The 27759-nt window shown below is 40.7% G+C and overlaps 1 long non-coding RNA gene across 2 annotated transcripts in view; it reads left to right on the top strand.

The window, feature by feature from the left end:
• LOC128589007 (uncharacterized) overlaps window positions 1-24868 on the top strand; it is a 61136-nt gene extending 36268 nt beyond the window's left edge. Inside the window, exons 3-5 of one of the 2 annotated variants that reach the window (XR_008380830.1) lie at window positions 16993-17156; window positions 18499-18665; window positions 24427-24868. This is a non-coding gene — a long non-coding RNA (uncharacterized LOC128589007). The remainder of the gene's footprint in view (window positions 1-16992; window positions 17157-18498; window positions 18666-24426) is intronic. The other variant, XR_008380831.1, reaches the window with a different exon arrangement.
• Window positions 24869-27759: the final 2891 nt, after the last annotated feature.

The following is a 27759-nucleotide window of genomic DNA, read 5'->3' as shown; positions in this document are numbered from 1 at the left end:
TACAGGCGCCTGCCACAATGCCTAGCTATTTTTTGTTGAGGTTGTCATCCTTGTTGTTTAGCAGGTCTGGGCCAGGTTTGAACCTGCCAGCCTCAGTGTATGTGGCTGGCGCCATAATCACTGTGCTATGGGCGCTGAGCCTATACAGGGTAAATTTCAGGAGACTATGGTTCTGGTCCTATTAGTTTGAAATGGATGAATTGACCTAAAGACTAAGAGAAATAATTGTGTCATAAGTTAGTATAGAAACATCCTCTCTGATTAGGTTCAATACTGAAACCGTTTATTATGTTGATATAATTGATTCTGTTGAACATTTAAACCTGTCTACCCAAGTACAAAAGTCTTGGGTAAGGTGCTTAGAGAGGACAGTAGGGTCAGACCAGGTAATTTTCAAATAGAATGATTAACTATATACTATCAATTTCTCCTATTTAAAATATAAAATCTAACGAGATTATTCCCTTATGTTATCACATTAATTTTAAAATATTATAGCGTCAATCACTTGTGTCAGTCCTAACTTTAAAGTCTATTCAAATATCCCAGTCATATATATATATATGTGTATATATATATATATGTGTGTATATATATATATATATATATATATTTTTTTTTTTGTAGAGACAGAGTCTCACTTTATCACCCTCAGTAGACTGCTGTGGCATCACGCAGCTCACAGCAACCTCTAATTCCTGGGCTTAGGAGATTCTCTTGCCTCAGCCTCCCGAGTAGCTGGGTCCCAGTCTATTTTTACATAGACAGTATATGTTAATTTTGTGGTCACAACTGGAAATATTTTCATAAAAAAGGGGCACAAACATTTTTAAACTGCTCTTGGAAAGTGTGTGGTTACTGTAGCTGGATATAATTGACATATATATTATGGATGCCAAATTCAAATACATGTATTTGATTTAGCAGATAATTTTACCCCTAGTGGTATCTTGTTTCTTTTAAATGTTTAGGGGCCTGTAGGCTGCTATATAAATTGTCTGAGGGGTGCTAGATAATTTTTTATGTAAAGATATACAAGATGGTAGCCACTTGTTTTTGTGTGATAGGGACAGACACTTATATAAACTTGGATGTCCTCGTGGCATTTTCAACAAGCAAAAAAGTTAAACTTTCTATAAAGAAACTGCATTTTATAAGTTTTATTATTAAATCCACCACTGCTTTGCTGACCAATAAAATGGAAAATGTGTGCTTTTATAGGTTTATAAAAAGGTAAGCTATAGTTTCATGAAAAATATCTTGCACCGATTGAATACAGGTGGCTACTTGTTTAGACTTTGAAGATGGAAAAGCTTAGTATAGATGTCTGAAAAAGGTAATATGGCACAATAAAAAAAAAAATCTTCCTTTCTTTGCTCATCAATCCTTTGGGTATTCCGTGTCAAATAAACGCTACAACAATTTATAGAAAATGTACACAGTGGAAGTGCCAACATTAACACTGCTTAGGACTGGATACCTGCCAGGTTTTTCTCACCAATATTTAACGTGAACTAAAATGTCTTTTCCATTGGAAGTGTGAGAAGGAGCTTGCTTTCCTATATTTGGCAACACGCTTCTGTGAAGTATAAAGTCAAATGCCCGTGATGTTCTCTTTATTTCAACCATGATGAATTGTGTTCATTTGTTTAAGTGCATGTGGCAACTTTAGTGTTCCAACTATAAATTTTGGTTAACTTCTATTGACATGCTGTATTAAACTTAAGAAAAACAAATTACACTTCACCCATTTTAATTGACTAAATGTGTCAAAAACACAGTAAGTATAACACGAGAGGTCAGAGCCTTGGTCTACACTGTAATGGGTGTCATGGCAGGAATCCAACTTTTCTTGTACATTTCATTTTTCATGGAGTTTTCGGTCAAGGCATACGTTTAATGTTCATTTCCACTTCTCATTTGTACTTCAAAGTTTATCATAGGCCGTGTTACTACCAAGAACACTTTTGGCTTGGGCTATTTAAAGTTCCCTTCAAACTGATGTGTGAGCCCAGAGAATACTGATGTTCTCCTGTAAACAGGTCTTGGGAATGGATGTTGGTACCCTGAGGAATGAGATAGTGGTTCATAATCACACCCATGGATCACTGCAGCATTCTTTGGAAAAGACCTGGTCTCCATATCTCGTCCCCCTTTCAAGGGCTGAACAGGCAACCACATGCTTAGGAGCTGGATTAAATTTGGCACAGTGGACTCCTCCAGGATCTGATTAAAGTTACCAGTTCTCATTCTCGACCTCTCTGTCCAAGAGTTTATATAAATCTTTACTACTTCAATAATTTATCAGCTTGACATCTGATGATGAAATGCCTTTAATTAAGTCCTTGCCCACCTGTTGCCACACACTTCTCTTTTCTTCCCACTAGTGCTATCACTTGGTGTGGTATCTTTTGATCTTCTTTCTCAGAATTAGCTCCTTTTCAAGAGTTTGAATGGTAGTTTCCAGCATGAATTTATGTCTGGGAATAGTCCACCCCAGAGCAGGTGTTTGTAAAGTGTTCCGTTTTGCATTGGAGAACAGAAATTCTAAATCTTAAGGATTCTTCCATTTTCATCACTACATGGAAAAGTCTTGTTCCTTAGCACACACTTTGCCAAAAAGAAACTAGAGTTTTCTGTTGGTGCCAGGTGTGGTGGATTTCACCTGTAATCACAGCACTCTAGCAGGCTGAGGCAGGTGAATTCCTTGAGCTCAGGAGTTTGAGACCAGCCTGAACAAGAGCAAGACCTTCCCTCTAAAAAAATAGTCAGGTATGGTGGTGGCAGGGCACCTCTAATCCCCGCTACTCGGGAGGCTGAGGCAGGGGATCACTGAACCCAGGAGTTTGAGGTTGCTGTGAGCTGTGATGCCATGGCCCTGTACCTAGGGCAACAGAGTGAGACTATCTTAAAAAAAAAAAAAAAAGCTTATGTTGGCAGTGTTAGAGGGCTGTCAATATGTATTCTGCATTGATGGATTTTGGGAGTGAGAGGATAATGGAGAGCTCTATCCAAGAAGCTTAGAAAACTGCTTGATGGAGGCTGATCTATGTTGTGAGTCACATACAACTCATGTGCAGTGTAAAAATTGATTCTGGTGCTGCATGAGTTGCAGATAACTCACATACAGAAAACAATAAAAAATAAATTTTTCTATTTTCACAGAAAAACACTGTGCCCCCAAAGAAAACATTTTTTTTTTCCTAATGTGGCAGTCGATGTTATGAAATTGCCTGCCACATCACAAGGTGTTAGGAGGAAAAATATGTGTAAGGCAGTTTATTTTTGAACTTGATTATCTTAAATATTGAAAATGTCTAAACTGATTAAAAAGGACAATGCCACCATTGTTGAGTTCTTATTATGTACTCAATGTGCATAACCTCATTTATTGTTTAAAATTCTGTGAGCTTTATACAAATAAGAAAACTGTGTTTTGAGTACATTTCTTTTTTTTTTTTTTTTGTAGAGACAGAGTCTCACTTTATGGCCCTCGGCAGAGTGCCGTGGCCTCACACAGCTCACAGCAACCTCCAACTCCTGGGCTTGAGCGATTCTCCTGCCTCAGGCTCCCGAGCAGCTGGGACCACAGGCGCCCGCCACAACGCCCGGCTATTTTTTGGTTGCAGTTTGGCCGGGGCCGGGTTTGAACCCACCACCCTCGGTATATGGAGCCGGCACCCTACCGACTGAGCCACAGGCGCCGCCCTTGAGTACATTTCTTAAGATCACACTATTTACAATTGGTGAAGCCTTTCATTCATATTTGCCTAATTTTAAAGGATGTTGTGACCAGGTTAAATCTTATTCCAGTGCATTCTTGATATCTGAAATCTTTTAATCACATGTGAACACTATCAAGTACATGGGAACTTTGCAGGAACTTCAGGCTAACTCTCAAGAGCAAGAGTTTTGGAGGAGGATGAACTCAAGTTCAAGTTCTAGCTCTTCCACTTACTAGTTTTTTGACCTTGGGAAAACATTTTTAAATTCCAGAAGCCTGTTTCCTCATTTAGAAAATGGACACCATAATAGTCCCTATCTCTTAGGGTTGTATAAGGACTAAGTGAGCTAATTCAGGACAAGCACCCCATGTGAGGCAGATACCAGTGACTCACCAAACGCCAGCTCCTTGTTCTTTTTTATCGTTAAGTAGTGACAGGCCTGGTATATATTAACTCTTTTAATTGACAGGAATTTCCTTAGCTCCAGAATAGATTTTTATATATTAAATATAATTAAGCAGAGAAGCCTGAAGTGCTTTTCTAGAATTAACTGTACAAACTGTATGAGGGAATGAGAACGGTTTTCAGAAGTAGATCTGACATTTAGCGACAGCTAGGGGAGAGGACAGCACTGATGTGTTTTCTGCTCTTGGATTAATAGCTTTATCCTTCTAAGGTGGTGACCTTGACTTCTCTCCGAAAGTTATCTGAATTCTGGCCCAGGCTGCTTTAGGGTCTGACCTACCACCTGACCCAGCTAAAGTGAGACAGGAGAATAAAATTTTCCCTCAAGTCACACCTAAGCCATTCAAAGTTCTTACGTTTTTGCTGTGGCTGGAGATGGTGTTAAGGCAATTGCAACAAAAACAACAAAAATCTAAATGAAACAGTGAATGGAACAAAAAATAGAGGAAGAAAGAGGAGAAAAAGAGTTTCTGTCTAGGGTTCAAACGCTTCCAGTGGTCAGTTGGTCTTAACCTTTTTTTGATAATTATATTATGTGCAACAGCAAAGAAACAAAAGGGGAATAAAGGTCTTGGGAGTTATATTGATAAACTATGTGTGCTGCTCAAAAATGGCATGGAATATCTTGTTTAAGCTGTAAAAATATATTAGCATGTCATGTTATCTTCATAAATTCTTCTCACACATAGAGTGGGTAGAGTTCCCGAATCCCAAGGCACATTACCAATTCGGCTGGTCACGGCAGTTCATCAATTGTTTTGTCACATATTTGCAGGCTCACAGTTGGGACCGAGGTATTATGAATCTGGAGGGTTTGATAATAGATGAATTATTAGCTGTTGGGGACAGATTTGTTTCTGAGCCTTTCTGTGGCAGTCTCTCATAGAGGAAGGCAATCATTCTCATGGAATTTGCTCCCTCAGACTTAAAGAGATTTTGAATATAGCTTGTAATTTTTTTTTCCCCAGGAAAATTTCATTAGTGGTTAATTATGACTAGTAGAGCTTTCCGGAAGTTCACCGAGTGTGTTGGGAGTTCAAACGTGTCACATTTTAAGCAGTCTCACCATGGGACAGCACTCCATACTCTTTGTCGTGATGTTTGAACACATTCTGCAGTTTCTTTTTAGAAGCATGAAAGACTTTTAGGATTTATTTTTTCTTAGGCTGGACAGTTTTACCTTTTGTTTTTTGAGCATGTGACTAATACTATCTGATTTGGGGTAAGAAAGAATTTGTGCCAAGGAATATTTAAGCAGCGTCTAACTTTGATAAATATACAAGACGTTAAACCCTGTCAGTGGATATTGCAAATCAAGCTGGACAAAGCTGCAGGTGTGATTAAACCAGGTCGTTCAGGTCTAGAAGCCTCCCAAAGAAGTCAGATCATATCAAGGGCAGATTAAACAGAATCAATTTCTCTTCCAAAGAGCACTTTTGTGTGGGAAGCAGAAAGAAGATAAAACACAGAGGAATGCAATAACCTCCATGTATTTTTTCTCAAAGTTTCGATTTTCTATTTTAGAAGGGTATTTTCATATTTACATGGTTATTTTATTTCACACATTGTCATTGACTCCCAAATTAGCTTGACTATTAAAATATTATAAATTGCTTAAGTTTTTTTTTTCAGTGAGGATAGGAGGATATGCAAATGAAAGGTTTCCAAAAAGTCAAAAAGTCCCATAGTTACATTGGAATACTTAGATAATTAAACACATGATTTAAATTATGCCAGACCCAAAGTTTTTGCTGAGAATACAGGGGCTGTCAGAGTTCTCCACTGTTTCTGTGGTCTGTCTTTCTGGAGGCTGGGCTTATCTGAAAACTTTACTGAAGGATAGGGAAAGAGAAATGGCAAAACTTAGAGATGAAGAGAAAAGTCACCTTGGCCGTGGAATTCCCAAGCGACACTCATGTCTACAGCAAGCACTCCAGAATACTGGAGTCAACTTAAAACACTGTTAACTCCTACGTAGAGTATCAGAAGATTTAAAAACAAGCATCTCATGTACTCAATACCAATTTGAAACTAGGAGATTAATGATCACAGCCCCACACGAGAGAAAATCTCAGTGAAATTCGAGAAGGGGGAAAGAAGGGAGGGACTTTGGAGCTTCCCACGCAGTGGGCACAGGACACAGCTACAACTCTGATTTTTACCTGTCATGTGTAAATCATATTAACCTAATGGTTTTTACCCTCAGAGTAATCTGAAATTAAGACAAGAATGAAAAAAAAGTTGTATGTTTTTGCTGCTTTGGGATATAAACATTTTGTGGGCAAGGGGCATTTCTGTCTTAGCACAAATGTGCCTGACGGGTCTGGAATGAGATTCAGGGCTTGAAAGGCCTTTGGCCGGGTGCTATCAAGGACTCATAACTGAAATGAGGTGTGAGTTACAGCTTATTTCTGATATGGTATTTTGAGCCCCTTGTCAGCTCTATCCCATGCATTTCAGAAAGCCCTTGGCTGAGGGCCGACTCAGCCCTAGATTTTCTTACTCAAAGTATATTGTGGGGAATACAAAAGAAATCTAGGCCATAGACTTGACACTCCAGAAACTTCTGTTTTATTTTTGGGATGCAGCACTCATAAAAGAGATAGCAGCTTAGAGACAATGAGCCCAGGCTTTGCTGGGGGTGGGCAGGCTGGATAGGAGCTGGCCGGGGAGTTAGATGGTCCCTCTTGCTCTCACCTGCGGCTGTAACTCAGCCACTTAATCAACTTGTGCTTATTGGGGCCGACTCTGTGTCGGGTGCCTTGACGGGGACGTGGTGCTGAAGACTGAACTCTGCTGCCTTCATGAAGCTTAAAGTCTTCATGACGCAGGAGGCATCAGGCATGAAACCAACACTTCACATAGCAGCAAGTGGCAGCAAAGACAGAAAAGCAAGATGCTGGGAGGAAGGCTGGCAGCCAGAAAACACAGGTCTGAACAGCGGCCTTTAAACCAAGACTTGGAGTTGCTGGGGATCAGAAGTGTTCAGAGTTCAGGTTTTCTTCTAGATTGTGGAATATTTGTATGTATATAACGAGGTATCTTGGAGTTGGGATCCAAGTCTAAACCTGAAATTCACTTCTGCTTTAACACACAAAGGCTGAAGGTGCTTTTATATAATGTTTTTAGTAATTTGGGGTTTAAAAGTAAGTTTTGACTTTGACCCATCACATGAGATCAGGTATGGAATTTTCCACTTGTGGCATCCTGTGAATAGTTTAGAATTTTGGAGCATTTTTTTGAGACACGGTCTCACTCTGTTGCCCAGGCTAGAGTGCAGTTGACATCATAGCCCAGCAATCTCAAACTCCTGGGCTCTAGGAGTTAGCCTTAGCCTCCCAAGTAGCTGAAACTACAAGTGCCCACCACCACCGTAGGGTAGTTTTTCTATTTTTAGTAGAGCTGGGGTGTCACTCTTGCTCAGGCTAATCTCAAACTCTTGAGCTCAAAGCAATGCCCCCACCTTGCCCTTTCAGAGTGCTGGGATCACAGCTCCAAATGCTTTTGGAGCATTTTAGATTTCCAATTTTCAGATAAGGGATGCTCAGGCTGTACTTATTAAAACAAAGACATATGTCATAAATAGGACATGCTAAAATTAAACAGGATTCTCTACCTAGCTGAGGCCAACTAGTTTCCACATGTTCTTTATCCGTTTACCCAATGATAGACATTCGGGTGGATTCTGTAAGTTGTCCTCACCACAGTTCTGAGCCAGATGAGAAGGAAAACAAAATCAGTCCAATGGGGACTGGAATATCAGTGGCATGACTTGGATGCTCACAGGGATAACGTGGCAACCATGGGCATGCACATGCTGAAGCCTGGCTTTACAGGATTTCTGCATGCAGTCCCAGGCTGTGTGGCTGTGGCACCATCTGAGAGAAGCAGAAAAGGGTGGAGGCAGAACATTCTGTGGGCAGCTGCTCCTGGGAGGAGGGTGGGCATGAGGCTGGCGGAGTCCCTAACCAGCCAGGGAGACTAAGGGAAGTCCCTCCTTCTCCAAACCACAAGAACGGGGAAGAATTCTGTTCTTGGTAAGGATGTCTTCACTCTTTTAATTCTCCCCGTGACCCTATAAAGCAGGTTTTACATGATTTCACAGATACAGAAGCAAAGGCGCTGAGAAGCTTCAGGAACAACTTGCCAAGTCCCCCAGCAAGGATGTGGGGAATGGCCTGTGAACCTGGGGAGTCCGGCCCCCAAATACATGTCCTCACCCCCTCTGTCCTCTGCTTCCCCAATCTTTTTGATCTGAGCTCTCTTATCTGAGAAAAGGAAGGAATTTGACTAGAAAAAAGTCTCCAAAAATTCCTTTCATCATTAAAATGCTTTACTATGTTCTTATCTGAGAAAACAAAGGAATTCAACTAGAAAAAAACTATAAAAATTCCTTTCATCCTTAAAATGAAGTATTTGAAACTCCTCGGGGAAGGGGTAATATGAAACAACAATATATACAACTTAAAATGTTATTTTGATGAGAAGCCGTAGTGGGTAGTTGTAACCCAATTCTGTTTTCAATGTGGAAAACTTAACAGTTTCAAAAAGAACAGACAGATAGAATTTTGCTAATGCGTCCAAGAAGGGAATCTGATTTCACACGCATGTTAAGCGCGAGTTGAAGAACGTGGACCCAGGCGGGAAGCCGCAGTGAAAATCTGTGGAGTGAAACGTCGAAGTAAAACATGGGGCAGCGCTGGATAAACCACCCGGGAGTGAGAACCACGCGCTATCCACGTGCTGACGGGTCCTGAATTTCCCCAGCGACCTTCATGGGCCACAAAATGAACATCCGCTGGCCGTGACTCAGGAGGCGACACGCTTAGCATACCTGGGGACACCTGGCGTTGCGGTCCCCAGCTGTCAATGGCGACATTTCTCTTTGCGTCATAAGTAAATAGACCCTCATTTACACGTTCCTAAGAACCTGTTTGGAGCAAAGAGCTAGGATTATAATCTCAGCTAAGGATGGAATGTTGTGATGGAGGGACGGAACTCAGCTCTGAATTAGTGAAAGGGCGGGGACCTTCCCAACGCGGTCCTGATGGGCCTGGTCTTGGTGCCTTCCCGGGAGCAGAGAATTCACTGCACATTTAATGGGTACCGTGAATACACTCCAGGCAATTAATTAGGAATGGTATTTTCAATGGGGGATTTAAAAAATAGCATCTTGAGTTCATAAACGTACAAGAATGGCCTCAAACCAATGCAAATTCTAACTATGTAGGTTATAGTTTAAATCACTTCAATCTTTATGTCAAATTAATCTGGTAGTTGGCAAGCGCCAAGTATCCTTTATTCAACAGGATACATGTAAGCTCTGGCTGGTGAGCTCCTCTTTTACCTTCCACCAAAAATATGCAGAAGCCCGTCTGCTGCTAGACGTTCTGTGCTCCTCCTTTGCTTATTAATCTTTCTATCAATCTTTCCATTAATAAACTCCATCCCGTTGCTTAAAAACACAACCCCAAAATATTAAACAATGGTATTGCCTTTAATAATCAAAAACTAAATCTGATGAATGTGACTTTTTTCTTTGTACTATTTCCTTTATTCAGGGTTAATTCTCAGCTTACACGACGAATCTGCCATCATCGTTAGTAGCACAATTTTCCAGAAGGCTTCTGCTAGCACCTCTGTGATTTATTTTTGTTTTAAAAAAGAGATTTTCTTTGCCTGCTGGAACTTCACATATACTCGTTCTTCCGAAAATATGTGTGTGTGTGTTTTAATATATACCCTATTCCTTTAAAAATATTATGGTATATAAAGCAAAAAAGCAAAAACAACCAAAATAAAACAAATAAAAGAATTACCGTATGAAGGGATATTATGATTCCTGATTTCCACAAGTCACCTAAGCACAAGAACAATTTCTGAACAATTAACCTTGGTTTAGATGGGCTCCGGTTTGCTTCTAAGGATAGGTTTGTTTTAGTGACTGATGTCTCCGGACAGAGGAGATGAAAGTGGTAAGGAGCATAGTATAGTTGGCTTATTGGAAGGGCTTGTGACTCATGCCAAGGGCCCTGCAGCAAAGTGGGTTAATAAAATAAATAGAAAAGGCACCAGGCTTCTCTCTTTACTGCGATATTACAAAGTGTGATAATGTTGCTGAACATGTAGTATCAACTAAAGCTACATTATTTGACTCCTTATAAATTATGTTGATGACTTGATAAGGACAAATGAATAGCAAGTAGCAAAAATAAATGAATTCAGGAGCTGATGTGTATTTAAAAAACCCCAAACATCCAGGATGTAACATCTACGGAGAAAGAAGATAGGTGGGGGACAGCTGAATAGTGGGACTCCATTTGCTGCTTATTTTGAGAGCAGTGACCTGGGCCTTTTGTGAAATATTCTGTGATTTCTGCACCTAGAAGTAACTTGCTGTGGGCGTGATGGCTTCTCATCAGCAGCAATGACTGTTGACTGGGCCCCAGTTATCGACAGCATTTAACTTTCATCACAACCCAGTCAGGATGGCAAATTACCTTCTTTTTTATCCACAAGCAAACCAACACTCAGACAGTTTAGGCCACTTGGAAAAGACTGTCAGGCGATGTCAACACAGCAGACCCTTGCTTTACCCATGCTGTGTTCTAGGCTCTCTGCTGGCCAGTCTCCTCAAGGAAATTGCCAGCAATAACCACAGAGAGGCTAAGAGCGGATGCATGGAGTGCTGCCTCAGTCTGCGGCGAGATGCAGATTCAGACTCCCAGCAGGGACAGAGCAGGTGGACAGAGTTCTCTGCTGGTTGTGCACCTGCCTCGTGAAGAGAGACTCCCTTCCACTCTCTCTGCTTCACAAGGCTTTGCTTCTTTGTAAGCACATTCGAGCTTGGAGACTACTCTCATCAGCATGTACAATGCCGGGATAGATCAGACGTTTATTTTCAGGGATATGTTTATGTATGGTGCCAAAGAAAATACACACTTGAGAAAAACACTGAATAATTTTCTAGATAACATGGACTCCATGGCTAGTTGTTTGTGAGACCAAGTTGCTATTTATAAACTCTCGATTTTAATAAAAGACATTTTAGCTACTGAAAACATGTTCGATATGTTGTTTTAAATGTTTTAATTTTTAGAAGTTCAGCATGACATGGACTTTCTAGCCATGGAACAATTCAATAGATTTACAGTACAGGGGAGCCATCTGTAGATCTGAGTGGATTTAGGAGTGAAAGATGGAATATCATTGATCAGTCATCCCTGATCTGAACAGTGGGACCGGAGCCCCAGCTCTTCCTAAGAACTGCCTCTCTCTTCTAAATTCACATGGTTGTCATAAGTTCCACTATGTTTATAGATGTGACGTTGATCCGTTCAGGGTGGGACGATTCAAACGGGGCCGTCGTATTGCTTGCATCTGGTCTCATTGATTAGGCTTGACTAGTCAGAATCTGTTCTGTTTTCAGGCTGCACTGGGTGGACTGCAATTCCATTCTGGCATTAACTAACTACTGAGAGGTAGCGTCACACTCCACAGGGTTAAGGCCATGATTTCCCCCGGGTGAGGCAGCACACTGGTGTGTGGTGAGAGGGGATTCCTCTTTAGCCTCTGTGGACTACTATTGCCACATTTCAAATAGGTCTTTGGTTGCTGGTTTTAGAAGGTGAGAGTATTGCTTTGAATTTTTTAAAGGAAATAAAATCTTTTCTTTTTAAAGTTTTCTTTTAAAAACTTTGCTGAGGCTGTAGAAAAATGTAAAATTGCCAATAATAGTTTAAAGCAATCTTTAGATTTGGAAATGAAATATGAAGTTAACAGATCACGTTCAAACGGTATACTGGTGATAAATTATTATCACAAAAAATTGTAAAATAGTTTAATTGTTTGGTATTTTATTTCTAATTTAAGGCCAGGATGCTTTGGTTTGAATGAACTTACTTAAGTAGGTTTTCCTTGGTGAAAATCCAGAAAAATTTGCTCATTTTTTTTCTACATGGTTCCAGGGAGAAGAAATATCTTACCATCTAGGAGAATTGGCCATGTATTTTAACTTAGCCTGATTAAATTGAACGATTTATTATAGCAAAGGCTATGCTATTGTATAAGCAGTTATTACATATCTCATATGCCAAAGTTGTTAAAAATAACAAAGGCCTATTATCTTGAATGTGGGAAACCAAATTATTTTTTAAAGTGTGATTATTTGTATGAGCTTGGATCTTTTAAGAACTTGTGGTGAGCGATATTCCCTGGGAACTTTCTCACTATATGTGCAACTATGTAAGCAAAAAGTTAAAATACAGCTTATACCGTCTAGCTGGCATTCATTAGCATAGCAAAGAAAGCAGGAACAAACCCACATTTTATGTAAAAAGACTTTAGAAATCTGTGTCTGCTTACACTTGCACTATTCAATCTGCGGGTGCCAACTATACGAATAGAAAAGATTTTTATTTATAGGCCTATCTCCAAAATGTGTTCTTCATTAATTCATATTTTTCTCAGCCTCACATTACTTCTTGAACCCATCCAGGAGCGTTTTAAATGCTGAGGGCAATTTAAAACTGAGCAAAATTTGTGCCACCTATTTTCCAGGGCTTAAGAATAATTGAATGGAAATGTCTTTACCGCTCATTTGCTATTTTGTCAATTTGTTTACTTTTAATTAATCTGAAGCATACCACAAATGTGGGCTTGGCTGGGCCTTTCGAGTTAATATCCATATTGGGAAAGAAATAAACCTTCAAAGTCCTGCCAAAGATATTTAGAAATGTATTTCTCTCAAGATTAAAGCTGAAAGTCCAAAGTAACTATAGTTTATTCCAACAGTACAGTCAGCGAAACTTTGTTATAGCAAACATTTTCTTATATATGACGTTCATTAAAACAGAAAAGCCCTCATCTAAAAGCTTATAAAGTGACTTTCTTTCATATAATATTTTCCTATATGTAATGTTCAAAAATTGCAGTGTCCTGGAAAACATTACGAAGGATTTTCCTTATAGATCTGTGCTTGTTGTTAAATTTATTTTGGGTTGTCTGTCCTCCTGCTTGGTTTTTCATAGTTTTTTACAGATTCATTTCATATATTATAGGAAAAAAACTATAGTTTGCCTTTTAATAATTCATGGGAAGCTGCAGTGAGGTCCTTGATCACGTATTTTGTTCTGATAAAGCTTCTGCTATGCCCTTCCGTTTATTGTCAATGAAATGTGTCACCTATGCTGTTCTCTGCAACTCAATGGAATGAGAAATTTTTGTTTGAAATTAAAGTGACCCTCCCAATCTGGAAGGTAATTTTATCTATATATTGTGTTGTAAAACTGTATTACATTGGGTAAAGCCTCCATTTAAAGAGTGACAGCTGATTTGTACTGCTGTGGTGTAACTTACCAATAAAATGATGGAAATATTTTTCTACAGCACCACAGGGCTGCCAAATTTCCAGTATATAGTGGAATCGGGATGGGGGGGTGTCCCTTTGCAAAAGCCCACAGTTTCCCTTTCATTGTGTCCTTTATGCTGTGTCTTCTCAGAGTGTCTTCCAAGCAGTCTGGGATGCTGGGTTAACCTTAGCAGCAGGAACCACACACATGGTCTTATGGGAGATTTCTATTCCTCCAAAGGTCTCTCCCACTGCTTGAGAATGTCTCGAATCCCAGTGTTCAATAATTCTTCATCTGGATGTTGAAGAGTTTTTATTTTAAAGAATTCTCTTTTAAAATATAAACATTCCTTTTGGAGGCTAAATTTAAATTCTTTCAAGGAATGGCAAATACATGTCACTAGATCCTAAAGAATTTTCCAGAGTAGGGAAGGTAAGTGCTCCAGTTGCGCAATCGATTAGTGCATGGTACTAATGAGCAGAGTAGGGAAGGTTAATGGGAGCAAGAGGGGAAAGAGCAGTCAGGAGAAGTTTCTCTGAGAAGGTGTCCATGAAAACTTGCTTCTTACAGTCTCTGATTTGTATGAGGCAGCCCGATGACATATTTTCATAAAATTGTGACCAGCCATGTATAGACGTTTTACTTGATGGATTCTTCTATTGTAATGCTTTTTTTTTTTTTTATCATTTTGACTGATTACTTGTTTCAAGCAAAGCAAATTATTTAGAAACATTTGTTAACCATTACTAATATATTCATACTTTAAAAAACTACAGTGTCCCAGACAATGTGAGAAAAAGAACTTACTTTAAAATTTGTTTGAATAACACTATTAGATCATGTGAAGGAAACAGTATAACTAGCATCATAAAATAAATCATACGTCTTTGGAAAAATCAAATGTCCCTTTGGGCTATAGTGGTGGTTGTGATTATATTCTTTTTTTTTTTTTTAATTTCAGATTAATATGAGGGCACAAATAATTAGGTTACATTTTTTTCAATTCTAAGGTAAAGTTCAAGTAAAAGTTGAGCCCTTCACCCAGGGGGCGTGCTGAGCACCCTCAACTGTGCACATCAGGTGAGATCCTGCCCACCAGGGGGTGTGCTGAGCACCCTCAACTGTGCACATCAGGTGAGATCCCGCCCACCAGGGGGTATGCTGACCACCCTCACACGGTGCACATCAGGTGAGATCCCGACCACCAGGGGGCGTGCTGACCACCCTCACACTGTGCACATCAGGTGAGATCCCGCCCACCAGGGGGTGTGCTGACCACCCTCACACCGTGCACATCAGGTGAGATCCCGCCCACTAGGGGGTGTGCTGAGCACCCTCACACTGTGCACATCAGGTGAGATCCTGCCCACCAGGGGGTGTGCTGAGCACCCTCAACTGTGCACATCAGGTGAGATCCCGCCCACTAGGGGGTGTGCTGAGCACCCTCACACTGTGCACATCAGGTGACATCCTGCCAATCACCCTACCTCCTCTCCTCTCCCTTCCCCTTCACTAGATTATACTCGTGTTTTTCTTTTGCATGGGCATGTAGTTGTTTATATATTGTTTTCATATTAGTATTGGGTACATTGGATACTTGCTTTTCCATTCTTGTGATACTTTACTAAGAAGAATGTGTTTCAACTACATCCAGATTAATACAAAAGATGTAAAGTCTCCATATTTTCTTATGGCTGAATAGTATTCCATGGTGTACATATGCTATGGTTTATTTTTTATTTTTATTTTTTTTGAGACAGAGTCTTATTCTGTCCCCCTGGGTAGAGTGCCATGGTGTCATTATAACTCACAGCAACCTCAAACTCCTGTGCTCAAGTGATCCTCCTGCCTCATTTTTTTTCTATTTTTAGTAGAGATGGGGGTCTCGCTTTTTACTCAGGCTGGTCTTGAACTCATGAGCTCAAGCAATCCACCCACCTTGGCCTCCCAGAGTGCTAGGATTATAGGGGTGAGCCACCACACCCAGCCTCTATGGCACAGTTTTTTAATCCATTCTTGTGTTGATGGGCACTTGAATTGCTTCCATATTTTGGCAATTATGAATTGAGCTGTAAAACATATTGTAGTGCAAATGCCCTTATGGTAAAATGATTTTTGTTCTTCTGGGTAGATATCTAGTAAGGGGATTACAGGGTCACATGGGAGATCTGCTTTTAGTTCTTTGAGGATTCTCCATACTTCTTTCCGAAAGGGCTGTGTTAGTTTGGGGTCCCACCAGCAGTGCAGAGGTGTTCCTTTTCATCCCATCAGTGCCATGATGCTGCATTTTCTGCAACATCAGTGAACCACCGAATTTATTATTCTCTTCTCCTGTTACATCTATTACTCTGGTTGTCAAGTTGCAATTAAGAAAAAACTACAGTGAAGATCCTACAACTGTAGGTAAGTCTAGGCAAATCAGACCCAACATATTAGAATAATTGATTAAAATGTGCAAATAAAATAATTATAAAAAATCATGGCCTAGTTAAAAATAATGTATAGTAACAATGTGAGGCTCGGAGTATTTGTGGCCTAGTGCAGAAAATGTCTTTTGTATTGATGGGCCTTTTAGATTTTATAAAAGGTGGTGAAAATGTGAGGGAGTGATAGCTGTGGAATTGAGTTTTGTCACCTATAAAAAAGTGTAGGTTGATGATACCTTTTGTACTGCTCAGGTATAGGGGGTGCAGACTTCTTTGTCAACTCCAAAGCCCCCCCTGTGATGGCCTCTGCCTGCAAGTAAAAGTGCAGGTGCTAGAGCCCCTTTTTGGTCAAGTTCATGAGCTCAGGTGGGATCAGTAGCTCGTTTGCTGCCTCTGGGGACAAGCTGCCAGCCCTCAGGAGATGGCTTGACACCAGGGGCTGTGTCTTCGGGGCTCTGAGTGCTGCAGGCCCTGTCCTGCCCCTAAGGGTCAAGGAGATCAACATGTTCATCCTGGGTGGCGTGGTCAGAAGCTCTGGACCAGGGCCTCTCAAACTCTGCTGTGCTCGGAGTTGCCTGAAAGGCTAGTTGAAACCTGGACGGTTGGTCCCCACTTCCAGTTTCTGTTTCTGTTTCTGTGGGACTCTGCTCAAGAGTTTGCATTTCTGGGAAGTGTCCAGGTGAAGTGGACACCTCCTGTGGGAAGGAAACTTTGAGAACTCCCACTAAAATCTCTCTCCCCTTTCCTGGGGTAAATTTCTAAAATCAATCTCTTAAAAACCTGTATCCCTCTGTCTTGAAGAAATTTCTTATAGTATACAGAAGATTCTTGTCATTCACAGGTTCAAGATGTGCAGTTTTGAAAATATTAACGTGACCCCAATAAAATATTTAATTTCACTAAAACATGAATTTGAATTTCATATTAGGTAGCTAGGAGTGTGTATGGATTTGCAGTCAGAAGCTGGTGAGCTAATCTACTTAAAGGTGGTATTAATGACTCAAACCATCTTTGTTTGCTACTCAGGACTACTGCATATTTTAAGTGAATCATTATACTCTCCTACTGGGGTCATAAACTCCTAACCAGTCCAGAGAAGCAACTGAAAATGAGTGGAGTGATCTGAGTAGAGGACGAGGCGAACTGGGAGGCTCGTGCCCATTTGGGAACAGAAGATGCCAGGTAGGAATGTCTTTGCCATGTCTTCCAATTTAAGAGAATTTAGAAATCCAGATTTTTGCACGAAATTCCCCACCCCTACACTTTTTATATTTGTCCTCTGAACGCCCATTAAAACACCCTTGTAAGGCAAATCTAAATTTGTTTTTACTATCAAATAATACCCCGGGATGTGAGCATTAGTAAAGATGCTGGAAAGACAGTTTCTGAGAATGTCAAGCATTCACGGTTCAAATTTAATATTTTGAGAATTCAGTTTTAAATAGGTGACTGACCTTTAGCAGCAGTTTTATTTTGATGAAGGACAAGCAGAGTGCTATGGAATTTCATTCTTGGGGCAGGAGATGGAGGAGGAGGTTCTTCACAGAATAACTAAAACAAATTTTAACAAGTATAAACTCAGTGCCATGGGTACAAAGTCTGGTGTCAAGCAGAGGCCATGTTCCCTGGGCTCGGCCTGATCATTATTCACATTCTTTTACTAGCTTGAAAATCATTTTGGGAAACAAGCCCCCATTTGATGAAAGCAGATATAATTTTCCTAAAACAAAATAATTTGCCAATAAAATATCTTTATCCAGGTCCAGCGTTGCTGTGTGACAACTGAGCTGTTTACGGTCAACTCCCAATTACCCAGGACCAGGCTGTTTAATTCTCCTTTCCTTTGCATACCCGTTGGCAATTTTATTGTTTGTACCACTGCCATCCTGAGCCTGGCAGAGGGGATGGTAGGATATGGTTTTACTAGCAATTATTTTAAGAGTCAGGTTGAGAGGCTCTTGGAAGCTCAGACTTAATTTGGAGTCAGGGTTCTGGCATTTTTCATTTGAACGCATTCCTGCCAATCCTGTTTTCATTTAAGTAGCTGAGGATGACTAGGAATTATGTTTCTGCTCTTTCCAAAACACCCAGGATTTTTGGTATTTTGCCTCAAAAGGGTAAAAAAACAATCATTTTATGGGAGAAGCAAGAGGGGAGAGGCTGGACATTAGTTAGAGCTGGCCAAGGGCCAGCGCTCGGTGCAGCCAGGGCGACCTGACAGCCTTGCTTCACACATCTCTATCTTGCTTTCTGTATACAGGAAGTGAGTCACACAGGCAAAATCTGTCCTGGGCCCGACTGTCCTCTGTGGAACCCCAGCCCTTCTGTCCAGGTGCCTCAGAAAATTGTAGCGAGAAGTAGAGAACCTTCATTTCACCTGGAGCAACTCCACTCTGATCTACATAAAAGTTTATGCCAGAGAATTGTTTGAAACTCCCCAATTCTTGATATGTAATCTTTTTAGAAAAGTGTTTTTGGGAATATGTGTGTCCCTCTGAAATTCCGGTGTTGAAACCTAACTGCAGGTGAGAGTATTGAGAGGTGTGGCCTCGGGAGGTGATGGATGGGTCAGTGGCCTTGCCAAGGGGCCCAGGAAGTTCGTGGGTGAGGACGGGGTGAGAAGTCAGAGAGAGAACGGGTCCTCATCAGGGGCTGGACCTTGTGGTGTCTTGACCATGGACTTTCCAGCCTCTAGAGCAGTAAGAAGTCACTTTCTGTTGTTTATCCATTACCCATTCTAGGACACTTTGTTAATTCTGGCCATCTGAGATGACTAGATAAAGCCCAGTTTACTCAATATGGAAGCCTCCCAGTCCCCTCAACCTCCTGTGGACTAGACAATCCCTGTCCATTTGAAACGTTTGATCTACATGCCAAGTGCCTCCGTGCGTGCTAGTTTCGTGAGAGCAGGAACCTTGTTCACACCATTCCTGGCTATTAGTCACATGGTCCTAATAGAATAACCATCCTTGATGAGTTAAGATATATTTTGATGTCTTCGTCAGTGGATGCAGCAGGAATATAACTTCAATATATTAAAGTTATATTTAAAAGTTAATTATATGGGAATTATATAAAGTTATATATATTCTTTTATATTCTTTAATATAACTTTACTGTCCTCTAACATTAATAAATTGCTATTCTAACACCACTCCCTCAAACTGAAATTCCTGCCATGGCAATTCTCCTCAAATATCTGTCTATGCCCCAGGTTTTTTTCTTCTCCCAGAACTTTAACTCTTGCCAATTGAGGCCAGCAAGATGCCTCTGTTTCTGCTTTCAGCCCTGTGGTGTCTCACTCGCGCTCCTGGTGCTGCGCATAGGCCATGCTACATACTTGACATCCGACATACGTTTTACGTACTTGAGTAAAGCTGAAAATGATATGGGTGGGGAGAAGGAAAAAGAAAAAAAATGTACTCAGAGAAAAATTTTGTTGGACTGTAGGTCTTGAGCTTGCAAAAATTGGGATGGTCTTGGAGGCCAGTGTTTTATCTTAAATACACACATGAATTCTGTTCTCTATTCACAAAATTAATCCTGTCTCAATATGGAAATGTTTCAGCATGCTTTCAATTAAAATATTAAATATTTCTCCAATCAAGTAAAACTAATGCATCTAGAATGATGCTACTTGGGGCATTGCACACCTTCAGGCACTGTGTCACGTGCTTGAAGACTGCACTTGGTGCTGGCATCAGAGCACAGCTTCCCAAGGGCAGCACTTCCAACATGACCGTAGTGAGATTCGCAACGAGGTAGGGAGCACTTTTCCTAGGATGAGTTCATGAACTGAACTGTCTGACCTGGTAAATTCTAATCTGACAGTACATTGTAATGTCAGAAAATTCTTTAGGCCAAACATTTCTGTCCTATAGGAGTATAGAAACTCTCTAATTTGGGAATTATAATAGGAAGGAAGCAAGGAATTTAGATGGAGTAAAAATTCTTTCCTTCAATTACTGAATAGAAACAATCTGAAGAAGTAATGTGAAAAAGCATTGTAAAATTCATTATGGATAATGATGAGGGGGAGTAGAGATCCAAATAGAAAAGCTCAAAGTTCAATGATAAATATGCATATCTGTGTGTGTGTATGTGTGCATGAGTGCTTAAAGTAATTAACTGGCTAAGATTTTTTTTAAGTTTATAAATGGCATGTATGTAAAAGGACATAAGTATGCTTTCAAGATGAGGTATTTCTGGCTTTATAATAACTGTACAATGACTCAGAAGAAAATCATATGTCAAAGTGGTAATTAGAGCAACCTATATACAATTCAAGCAAAAAGAAAACAACTTTCCCCAAATCAAATTCATTGGTTTTCCTTGAATGACCCAGATAATTGCTATAATACTTCTTTTCATTTTGACTATGGGGACCTGATTTTACATTTTACTTTTTATGTAGGAAGGGGAGAGACAGAGAGAGAGAGAGAGATGCAAAGAAACCATTAGCCCTTTCCTTTATGGGATTTCCCAATGAAATTGAAAAAGCAATATCTTATTTACTAACGACGTTAACTTCTGATAGAGAATCAGAAACACACTGGCGGTGGTTTTAGTTTTTCCCCATTCATTGCCAAACGATGTCTATCAATTTTGGGTAAAATATTCCAAAGAAACCTTATGTTTAATTAAATACCTGTATAAGTTCATAAATTAGTTTTAATATCTACTTATTTTTAGAGGTTGCTTTGCCGGGTCACAATTTTAAGAGTTGCAAGCAAATTTTAAGAGTTTGCTTCTTAAATGTAAAAAAAGAATTTGAACCATACCACTGGTTCATGAATTCAGAATATTTTAGTGCCTGAGGCCCAGGCAGAGTTATAAAGTCTTTCAGCAGAATGTGCACGTTGGTAGCCCAAGCCCTTAGAGGTGGGTGTGGTGGCCGGCACCCAGAGCGTTTATTACTAATGTTGAGTCTTCCCGGACACACATGCATATTCTCTGACTGTTGCCAGAGGGACATACTTGAATCACCCCTATCTGTTCTGTGTTTACAATCTCCCCTTGAGGTTGCTTGTGCTGAATTGTACTTAAAACACATAAATCTCCCTTCAAAGTTAGCTCGGGAGCCCTTAGTGTGATGAGGAGCTTCCAAATGGAGAGGGTGGGCAGTCTCCTGAGTTTTCTCAAATGTAGGTACTGACGTTTGTTTAAAACAGCGTGGTCTCTAAAGAATGGAACCTCTATGACAATTTAGTGAAAGGAAAAAAATACAGGTCCTGCTGAAAATAAACACTCCTATAATTACCCGAAGCCCTTATTAAATTAGGGCTATCTTGAGGATACATCTTGGGGTGCAGTGATTTGCAATCCACCCCAGCTTCCAGAAATAAGCAGACAAACAGAAACCAAACCATAGAGTGACGCTTCACTGCTTCATCATCTCGGCTTGTTGGAATTTCTTAGATGGTTCCAACTTGGAGAAAAGGGAAATTTGTGCAGCTAAGGAAAGCTGCAGCGATGCCTTAATCCATCCTTTAAATGCCTGAATTGCGACAGTTTCAAGTAGCCATCCATGCTCCCCTAATTTCCCTAATGCATCATTGACATCTCAGAGCTGCACACTTGGCCTTCTTTGTCACGAATTATAATTCTGCACCAAAGCTTGCAGGAGCCAGACTGGGTTACATCCCACATACCTTCTGTTTGGCAGCAGCCCCTTCAGAGCTGAATGAAGGCTGCTTGGGCCCGTCCCATGCTGCCTTGATTTGTCTGGCCCCAGGGCCTGGTCTTTTTCTTCTCCAGAAAGTGGCTCTGTACCCAGTGGTTTTATTTATGTTGCTCCATAGCCATTGTAGGCCTTGTTTTACTTGGAAGCTCATTTTCTTTTTGCTTTCCCCACCAGTAAATCATTTCCTATTTTCTGCCACTAGCATTTTTATTATAACGATTTTGGGAAGCCCGTGTCTGCAGAACATACTATTGATATTTGCATGAATGCTAAGACTTACAATAGATATCTGAAGATGAACAGGATCTTGCAAGAGCCTTCTACACAGGTGATAGAAATGTTACCTTTGCTGTGAGTTATACTGGATGATATGTATATTCCTGTCAAAGAACCCTGTCCGCTATACCTGGTGGCGGGTACCTGTAATCCCCACACTCTGGGAGACCAATGTGGGTGGATTGCTTGAACTTAGAAGTTCAAGACTAGCTTGAGCAAGGGCAAGACTCTGTTTCTAGTAAAAACAAAAACTAGCTGGGCATGGAGGTGAGCCCCTATAGTCTTAGCGACTCAGCAGGCTGAGGCAGGAGAATCACTTGAGTCCAAAAGTTTCAGGTTGCTGTGAGATAGGACACCATGGCAGTCTACTCAGGGCAACAGAGTGAGACCAGAGAAATAAAAATTGCCAGGGCTCAGTGGCTCACACTGGTAATCCCAGTGCTCTGAGAAGGCCAGGCAGGAGGATCCCTTCAGCCCAGGAGTTTGAGATCAGCCTTAGCAAGAGTAAAATCCCATCTCTACTAAAAATAAAAAAACTAGCTGTGTGTGGTGAGAGGTGTGGGTCCAGTTTCAGTTTTCAGTTTTCTACATTTGGGCACCCATGGTCCCAGCTACTCAGGAGGCTGAGGCAGAAGGATCACCTGAGCCCAGGAGTCTGAGGTTGCTGTGAGGTATGATGATGCCACAACACTCCATCCAGGGTGACAGAGTGAGACTTTATCTCAAAAACCAACCAACCAGACAATCAAATAATCTTGTCCCTCCTGTTTGTCTTAACTTTCCAATAGTGATATCCAAGGCAGAGTTGCAGTACCAATGAATCTTAGCTTATTTTCCCACTCTGAAGGCTATCTGTTTGCTCTGTTTGTGGTACCCTTAGATGTGCAAAAGCTTTTTAGCTTTGTCAAATCGCTGAGGCTACACCTCCATGCCCAGCTAGTTATTTATTTTTGGTGTTGCAGCAATTGCCATAGGGATCTGTCTTCCTCATAAAATTCTTCCCAGGCCAATATCTTCAAACATTTTTTCCACACTCTCTTCTAGAATTTTTATTGTTTTGTGTCTTAAATTTAAATTTTTTATCTAATAAGAATCAATTTTTGTCAATGGTGAGAGGTGTGGGTCCAGTTTCAGTTTTCTACATGTGGATAACCAGATCTCCCAGCACAATTTGTTAAATAAGGATTCTTTTCCTCAGTGCATGTTTTTATTAAGCTTTCCAAAGATCACATGATGATTTGTGGCTGGGTTCATTCTAGATTCTCTATTTTATTCTATAGATCTATCTACATCTCTATTTTTGTGCCAGTGCCATGCTGTTTTGATCACTATATCCTTGTAGTATAACCTGAAATCTGGCAATGGGATAGAAAGTCAATACCCACAGATCAGTAGCCTTTGTACATGCCAACAATAATCAAGTCGGGAGTATTTTCAGTTATGATTGACAAATTAGTGGTTGTATTGAGACTTCTATTCTCAGCTTGCTGCTTTACAAATTTGACCAAAGGTAGTTCTTCCTTAAAATTATGGTACCCAGATTTTTGGTTATTTTTATGCTTTATTGGACATAACTATTATCAAAGTGCCACAGCTAGCACCCCACTGTTTGCTCCTTTCACATCAGCAGCGGCATTAGATTCTCATAGGAGCAGGAACCCTGCTGTAAACCGTGCACATGTCCATGCTGTTGAGAATCAGTAGATTCTCTGATGATCTGAGGTGGAGCTGTAATGAGCTGGAATCATCCCAAAACCATCTCATCCTAACCCCTGTCCCCATCTGTGGAACAATTATCTCCCCTGAAACTGGTCCTTGGTGCTAAAAAGATTGTGGACCACTGTCTTAGAGCCATGTGTGGAAGGACCGTAGCTGGCTGTTGAATTTAAGTGAAGACCACAAGCATTCAGATTATCTTCCTGTTCTCCTAACTTCAGAAACACTTTGCCTGATGTATTTTCCCATATAATTTTAGTTTGAAAATCTATAAGAATTAATACAGAAGTAGACATCTTAAGATGTCTAAGAAGATCCCAACAACATAAGAAGAATGTGTGTTGGGATAGGTCAGGAAATTGGAGAAAGAATGTGAAGAAGAAACAGGCTTCTGAGAGGGGATATGTGTTCCTCGTGCTGAGCTTTCTTCCTCTGGAGGGCTCTCTCTTAGCATAACACCCTTGACTGCTCTCCCATGGGGAGGAGAAGTGACATGTGGCTGATGAAGTGGGAGGGAGAAGCCCAGCACTTTGCTTTCTCCCTTCCTCCGGGGCATGAGCTTCCTGGAGCAGCTCTTCCCCCGGGTATTTCCATGTCCTACCCTTGACAGGTGGGCAGGTGCCTGGACAGTGCCTGTTTCTGGAATGGAGAAAGTCTTCCCAATTTTGGAGGTCAGGGTTATAAAAGTCACTTGTCTGCTTCCTCTAACAAAACTTTATAAGGGGCAAAGGTAGTACTTTGGCAGCTGTGTAACAATGTCTTTGTTTTATTTCTCCATTGAAAAGATGCCCTGGGAAGATGCTGTCTAAATCCTCTATGAAGATTACTCACAAAGATACCCTACAAAAAGTCGGCTGTTCCAGACATGATGAAGTTGCTGGCTCCATGCTGCTCCTTTGTCTGGACTGTTCCTCCTGACCCCTGGCCCCCTGGGCCCTCTTCTCCTCTGCTCTCCATATTTTCTTGAAATTGTTCCTACTCAGTCTTTAGACCTGGCTGAGCTGTTATCTCTCTGTCAGGACTTCCCCGCTGTTCCTTCTGCTGTCTCCCTATCTCCTCCTAAAGGGATTAGTGTCTCTCGTGAGAATCTCACTGCTTTCCATTCTCTGGAATTGTCATTTCTGATTGTGTGTCTCCCCTGCTACATTGTAAATACAACGTATTTAATAATACTCTGGGAATAAAATCGTGCTGCCTTCCTTTTGACAACTTATAGTAACATAAGGATTCTAGAATTATTAATTACCAGGGAAAATATATGATGATAATTATGTAAATATAAATAAAAATATAAAAAAGTAAAACTGTGGATGTCAATGTTCAATAACTGTAATTTATATACTTTACCTGTGGTTACATACGGTATGTCACCCTCATAACCTAGGCTCTTATGCATTTTTTCTCTGTTCTATTGACAAGGAAAACAGAATTATTCGGCTCGGCAACCATAGCACAGTGGTTACGGCACCAGCCACATACACCAAGGCTGGTGGGTTCGAATCCGGCCCCGGGCCAGCTAAGCAACAATGACAACTGCAACAACAAAAAAATAGCTGGGCATTGTGGCAGGCACCTGTAGTCCCAACTACTCGAGAGGCTGAGGCAAGAGAATTGCTAAGCCCAAGAGTTGGAGGTTGCTGTGAGGTGTGACGCCACGGCACTCCTATGAGGGTGACATAGTGAAACTCTGTCTCAAAAGAAAAAGAAAGAAAGAAAATAGAATTATTTCTTTTGCTAATAAGCATCAGGACTGTTTTCGTTGTTGTTTTGAGATAGAGTTTTATTCTGTCACCCTCAATTCTGTGGCATCACAGCTCACAGCAACCTCCAACTCTTGGAGTAAAGCAATTATCCTGCCTCAGCCTCCTGAGTAGCTGGGACTACAGGCGCCCACCACAACGCCTGGCTATATTTTGTCGCAGTTGCCACTGCTGTTTTAGCTGGCCAGGGCCGGGTTTAAACCCACCACCCTCAGTATATGGGGCCAGTGCCCTACCCACTGAGGCATAGGCACTGCCCAGGACTGTGTTGCATAGAGATGAGAACAAAGTTATAGTTTTCTCTCAGTTTTCAAGATGAATATAATCAGATCTGTTTAACTCATTATATTTTCCTTTCATTGAGAGCAATTCTGAGCATAGAGTTACAGATATTTGCTTGAGAATTTATGACGCAAAGACTTGGTATCCTATCTGAATGCAAAATTGATGAGCTTTTGGCTGTGCTATGTCATTTTGCCTGCCTTTTATTTTTTTGCATTATTAAGTAGTAGTTGCCCATTCTCTTTTGCTCTTTAATTATGAACCTTCAAATAGTCAGTACTAAAATTACATCCTGCTGTCACCAATCGCCAGAGCCTTATTAGGCCAATAGCAGGTCCTTTAGAGATTAGAAGGGGTCAGAATGCCCTTTTGGCGTGATTCTCATACATTGTATTCTACTGTGGTGGAAAAACACAATCGTTAAAATAACATCATGCACAAATAATCATTAAACCACAATATAAATTTTTGGTCCATTTAAACATGTCTGGGATTTGGTGTATTTGCTAATAAAAGTGGCAAAGAATTTTGGGGTGCTACTTAAAAAATATAACCTATAGTTATGTGCTCATAATTTTAGCTTTCTTTATAATAGAGTAGGAGGAAAATCCTCACAAAACTAAGTGTGGTCGAGCATAGCCGAGAATTATCACTGTGTCAGCCCCAACTACGAATGGAGCACATTTACATGGGTCATTACAAAAGTTTTGAGATACACAAAAATCAAGAGACGTAAAATCGTGTGGACAGAAACAAATGGAGCCCTCCCAGCAACACCGATAAGTTGAGTGAGCTGAAACTTGCAGGGATGAATCAGAAAGGACACGGACCATTGCGTTTCTTGGAAGGGAAATAATGGACCATGATGCAGTCTGTCTCAAAACTTTCATAGTGACTTGCGTAGAAGTGTTCAAAGCAGAGCCAAGCTATACTTAGTACCTCAGTCCTAATTCCTATGCTAGGAGGAGGAAAAGAAGTCTCAGTCATATAGAAAAAGAACCGGACCCAGGCATCCTGATACTTTATGGGAATTTGATTACCCATAACACCTGATAAGAAACCATGACTAACAGATTGGAGCTTTAATTTTCATAGATCTGTGCTTTTTCATTTGTTGTTGGCTTTTGTTTTCTCATTTGAGCCATCAGTGGTCAGCCTACTGATATCATCCACCCTTTCATTCACTCATTCATCAGACTGACATTCATTTAATGTAAGTCAGGGATTATGCTATTGGGTTCCAGAGACAAAAACCACCCAAGCTATGACATCCAAGGGGCAGAGATACGGGTAGAGGCTGTAGGTGCTCCGTGCATTGTGCACACCTGTAGGGGCTTCCTTCTCTCTGAGGAGCCTCAGGTCCTGCTCCCGGGCTCCACTTGGAGGCCAGCCTCCATCCTGGTGCCTCTCCCAGGAGCCCTGTGGACATAGTTGCCCAAGGCTAATCTAGCTGCCCCAAAGATTTCACATTGGACTCTGGGTTATCCTTTTTTTCCCAAATAAATACATTTGGGTTACTACTGATCTTTTACTTAATTTAGAAAGAAGAGTCACTGGTACATTCCAACACAAGGAACACTGTCGTTCCCCTCGGTGCCATCTACGATGAATGAGGAGGAAGAAGCCTAGGACAGGCTGGAGGCTTCAAGCCTCTCTCCCTGCTCATGTGGGCTCACGCCAGGACACACTCCCATGATGGCTGAGTGGATTTCTCTATGCTTTTTAAATTTTGTCATTTTGTTCCTTAAAAGTTTCTCTTTTCTCCCCCTAGGGATAGAAGTATTTTTTCTCCCCCGTTTTACAGCCAAACCACTTCAATAGAAAATGGCTGGCAGCCATATGGACATATTAAGACTCCAACAATTAATTCAGCTAAAAAAACTGTGTGTAGCACATTTCGAATGTACCCTTTAAGGTAGCGCTTTGATGATAAATGAGGGGATGATTGCAAGCGAAATGCTAACATTTATAAAAATGTATGTTCCCCTAGACATTTAATGATATTCAAATTATTAGTTGTCCTTTATTTAATGTGAAGTCTATGGCACTTGTTGAAGGTACTTAACACTTTTTATG

The sequence above is a fragment of the Nycticebus coucang genome, chromosome 1, assembly GCF_027406575.1.
Source record: "Nycticebus coucang isolate mNycCou1 chromosome 1, mNycCou1.pri, whole genome shotgun sequence".
In the NCBI taxonomy this organism is placed as follows: Eukaryota; Metazoa; Chordata; class Mammalia; order Primates; family Lorisidae; genus Nycticebus; species Nycticebus coucang.
Note: the sequence above shows the minus strand (reverse complement) of the source record. Positions and strands in the feature narration are given on the sequence as shown.